The sequence below is a fragment of the Palaemon carinicauda genome, chromosome 3, assembly GCF_036898095.1.
Source record: "Palaemon carinicauda isolate YSFRI2023 chromosome 3, ASM3689809v2, whole genome shotgun sequence".
In the NCBI taxonomy this organism is placed as follows: domain Eukaryota; kingdom Metazoa; phylum Arthropoda; class Malacostraca; order Decapoda; family Palaemonidae; genus Palaemon; species Palaemon carinicauda.
In genome coordinates, this window is record NC_090727.1 from 120,341,747 (window position 1) to 120,347,037 (window position 5,291).

The 5,291-nt window shown below is 33.6% G+C and overlaps 1 pseudogene; it reads left to right on the forward strand.

The window, feature by feature from the left end:
- Positions 1–2,221: 2,221 nt before the first annotated feature.
- Positions 2,222–3,080, forward strand: LOC137633731 (uncharacterized; annotated as a pseudogene).
- Positions 3,081–5,291: the final 2,211 nt, after the last annotated feature.

The following is a 5,291-nucleotide window of genomic DNA, read 5'->3' on the forward strand; positions in this document are numbered from 1 at the left end:
AGGCTTAATACTACACAGTATTCTAGAAGTTTTATTCCAGCTCTGACCAAGTTATGGAATGATCTTCCTAATCGGGTAGTTGAATCAGTAGAACTTCAAAAGTTCAAAGTTGCAGCAAATGTTTTTATTTTGACCAGGTTGACATGAGTCTTTTTATAGTTTATATATGACATATCTGTTTTGACGTTGTTAATAGTTTATATATGACATATTTGTTTTGACGTTGTTACTGTTTTTAGAATGATTTTTTGTTAATTTGTTCTCATCATTTATTTATTTCCTTATTTCCTTTCCTCACTGGACTATTTTTCCCTAGTGGAGCCTGTGGGCTTATAGCATCTAGCTTTTCCAACAAGGGTTGTAGCTTGGCTAATAATGATAATAATACCCAAAGGTCTTTTAAGTACACTTAAAACAAAACTGGGTAATTAGTATTAAGAACTATTCAAAACAACCTCTTACTTCGATTCTTTAATAGGGATACGTTAGTACTGTGAAAACACTGGTGATTCTAATTATACACTCTTTACAAAAATAAATATATTCTATAAAAATTACAACACTTTGAAAGAATTTACATAAATCAACTAAATCACTCGAAATATTAAGTCTTAACAAAACTTAGATTAAGACAAAAATTTTACGATCTTAAAGTTATATAATTACTTGACTTTAAATATTAAATCTTAATAAACCCTAGACTAAGAAAAGAAATAACGCTTATGAAAATTATGTAATCACTTGTTTGACTTTGAATTAAATCTGAATACAATATTTAAGTGTGATACTTAATGAAAACATATAACCAGATCACAATACAAATACCTAACCCTCTTACAGGACCAGTTACAAAAACTTTACACAATGCTAACACTCACCGTAATACAATTAATTCAAAATCGCTGTTTCGTCTTGTGTATCTTTTTCAACAAACTATTTGCTTTGGGGCACAGAGTCACTTAGGAGAGGACACACTATAGGTGCCGAACACTTTTAAAACCATACCATGAGCTGCGTGCAAGAGAGGGAGAGGGGAAGTTGGCTGTCTTAAGGCTGCAATTCTCTATCTGACTATCTAACACTGGAGGTCACCTTATATATAAAAGCTAGCTGCTTTCAGAACTTCCTAACGAACTGGGAAACGTGGGGCGTGAGTTACCAAGTATCGCTCTCGTAAACCTATACTCACGCCACGACAGATGGCTCTCTCAGTCAGCTAGTTCTGCTCACCCTTTGTCCCCAAAATAAAAAAAAAAATAACATCCTATCACTATGTCCTTCGCAAAATTTCCAAAGCACATGGTACAGAATTTTCCAAAGCACCTGGTACACTGCGTACTCTCTCACAAACATGATGCAGTACCTCATAAAAGAATATTACATAAGCCCTTGTTTCTTTCGTGTATGATCACATAACACTCTGAAACACTTTACGTAAGACTTCGTAACAAAATTACTTGAAATAAAAAGTTAATTCTTGAAAATAACGTGAATTTACATATACTGACTTGAATAAAGAATACAATGAAATTAACGACCAAGGTCTTATGTAATTTGCATAATATACTTGAATCTACATGAGGAGAACTCACCTTAAGAGTTGGCTAATCTCTCTGCAATGCACAAATAAAATATAAATAAAATCATTACTAAACTACTGTATTTACTGTACACTAGACCAGCTTCATAAGAATATATATATACACACACACACACACACACACATATATATATATATATATATATATATATATATATATATATATATATATATATATATATATATAAATTCAAAATGGCTATCTTTCATCGTCTTAAGAACTTCGAACTCCTACAGGAAACTGGAAAGGACCAAATTTAAAATGGTAAAAGTAAGCAGTCATTTTTCATTCACACTAGTGAACGACACCCATCAAAAATTACCGATTGATATTCAGATAAATATGCACATTTACACACAAGGCCGGATTTAGGGGGGTGGGGTAAAGAGGGCACCTGCCCAGGGGCCTCCACATTTTAGGGGCCTCCACATTTTAAGGGGCCTCAAAAAAAGGACCCAGGCTTAAATAATTTTTAATTTCAGTAAAAATATAAGTTGTGGATATTTATGATTTATCTTTTTCCATCACGGAAAACTACAGTAAAACCAAAGTAAAAAACGTAATACTATTAGAAATTTAGGCTATGTTTACAGTATGAGGCCAATGGACTCCATGACAAGATGCTCAAATTAGAGACTGCCATTTATGTTGTTTTTTGGCATGACATTCTTGGCCGAGTTAATGATACAAGTAATACACTGCAAGACCCAAAACTTGATCTGAACACAGCAGTAGCAGTGTTGAAGTCCGTGGAATGTTTTGTACGTGAAAAGGGAAAGTGCTTTCATGTTTATGAGAAGAAGGGACAGGACTGGAACTGATGAATATTCTCCACCACGCATTCGTCACCGCAATGTGCGCCTGAATCCGTTGGATTATGGACAAACTGAGGAAGTAACTCTTTCTCACTCTGAAAAGTTTCGTGTTGATAATTTTCTTCCAGTAATTGATCAGTTTTTGAGTTCCCTTAATCAACGTTTGAAGGCCTACGAGAACACCTGTTCCCTTTTCGGTTTCTTACCTGGATTGGAATCACTGAGCTGTGCTGAATTAGAAGCAGCTGCAGTAAAATTAGTTTGTGAATATAAAGATGATCTGGATCAATCACTTCGTGTTGAACTTGTACAGTTTGCAGCTTTTTTCACCCAGTTTCTGGATGATTATGTTAAGACTGATAGCTTAGGGAAGGAACATTTCCTTTACAAATATCTGCTAGACAAGAAAGTTGCAGATACTTTTCCTAATGTTGAGATAATGCTATGGATGTACTTGGTGCTTATGGTCACAAATTGCTCCGGAGAATGTTCATTTAGTAAAATGAAGTATATAAAAAACAGACTTCGTACTACAATGCATCATGATCAACTCAGTCACCTGGCTTTGATGAGCATTGAGTATGACATCCTCAGAGACATTGACTTTGACATATTGATCACCAAATTTGCAAGGCCCAAGTCTCGTAAAGTGTGTGATCTGTAAATACTGATACTGCGATAGCTTTTCTATTCTACGAAGAAACTTTGGTTTTGATTTTAAGATTGGCGGCAATGAGTATGGGTCATGCTTCCTAATTACCTTCGAAAAATGGTCAGTTTGTACAGTCAGGTGTGAAGAGTCCTGATAAGTGAAGGCAAACTAACCTATTTAGATTTATGGTAATAAAACAGGCTGCAAAGACATCGTAATTCTTTAGCCTATCAGACTGCAAACCTTGTAAGGCATTGTAGATATATGAGTTGCACCCAAAATCTCCACAACTTTATGATTTTCGGGTAAAAACATTAGTGAACAGTCTTGATATAGCCAGAAATAAAGTGCTCTCATTTAAGAATATCATCAACCTTTCCATGGAAATTACCGGATATATCTTTTTGTAAATATTTTATTGGTATTATAAAAAAATATGGCTGACTTAGAAGCCAGGTTTCTTATTATGAAACATGTTGAAGAACAGAGAATCGACTTTTATATATACTCATTGTTTCAAATCTGATGCTGGTGTCGGATTTCAGGTATATAGTATGCCTGTAATTGTAGAGGTGCCCTTCCTTTAGTATCTTTTATATTCATTGCCAACTATATGGCATACTACCCAATATTTAAAAAATAGTGTTAAAAGATGAGGGCAATTTTACCAATTTCAGCGATGCAAGAAGGGTCCTACAGTAACCCTTTAATTTTAAAGATTATTGAGTGGCTTTTTATTATTCGATTTTGCTGGGTTCTAGCACATGTAGGTGTGTCTGGAAATAGGAAGGGAGATTTACTGGTAAAGAATGCTGCAGCTCAGTTTCTACCAAGAAGGTATCCAATTCTCTGTAATGATTTGTTTACCTAGCTTTAAGAATTTGATTTATAATTATTGGCAATAGCATTGGGATAGTTTAGGTGGAAATAAGATGAAAGAAATTACGAATGTTATACCTCCATGGAGGTATCATATGATGCTCTGAAAGAGGGAGACTTCTCTTTGTCGTCACACTCGGGTGACACAAGAGTTTCTGCTGACTGGTCAACACCAGCCATATTGTGACGACTGTTTGGTACCCTTGACATTGAGACATTTGTTGACCGAATGCCCCACTTATAGCACTGAAATAAATAGATAACTATTTGAGGCTCGAAGTAAGGATGACAGGTTCATCTTGGCAAGATTCATGGGGAAAAATTTTGTATTACGCTAGTGATGTTTATAGATTTATATCCAAAGCAGGTCTTCTGAGAGCTATTTAAATTTAGGTCGTTTTCACCTGTTTGTTTTAAATATTTATATAAAAAAACTATATCGGCGTCAATCACCTTCGATGTTAAGATGCCAGAGAATTTTAAATCAATAAATCAATCATAAGATCGTCATTTTTAGTGAAATCTTATGTATTTTTTCACTTTCGTTATTTATTGATATTTCAAATAATATGATTATGCTTTCTTATGATTGAATATGGTTTTTAAAATATTTTAAAGTTTTTTGATAATTTGAATATTTGTTACAGAGATGAATGACCTCAACAGTCGCAGTACTTGGCCCTAGGCCGAAGATTCATAATCCAATTCATTCATGCAATGTAGCACTCCATGGAAATCAAGATTTACACGAAATTCTGCAATACACATAACATTAAGCACTTGAAAAAGAATTATTAATTATGATTGCTTCTGTTTATCAGGATAATGTTTCCAAGGTACTTAAAAAAATTTCCAGTGATAACAAATAAATTTGAATGTATAAAGGTTGCTAGTGAGTGGCAGAGGCAAGGGATGGGAGTGTCCAAGAAATCAACTTTAAACATATAATCAAAGCCCAAACCCTGTCTGTGCCCAAATTGGGAAGAGCAATGGGTGCTAGTAACTTGAGAGGTAGACTTATAATGCCCCCTCCCCCCCATGTTGGTAGAGCACAAGGACAGTTAGCTTGTAGACACTAATGGAAATTATCGGGCTTGATCGGAATCACATCTAGCGCACACACATATACTGTATATATATATATATATATATATATATATATATATATATATATATATATATATGTATGTATATATATATATATGTATATATATGTATATACATATATATATATATGTATATATATATATATATATATATATATATATATATATATATATATATATAATGTATATATACACATACTGTACACACACACACACACATATATATATATATATATAT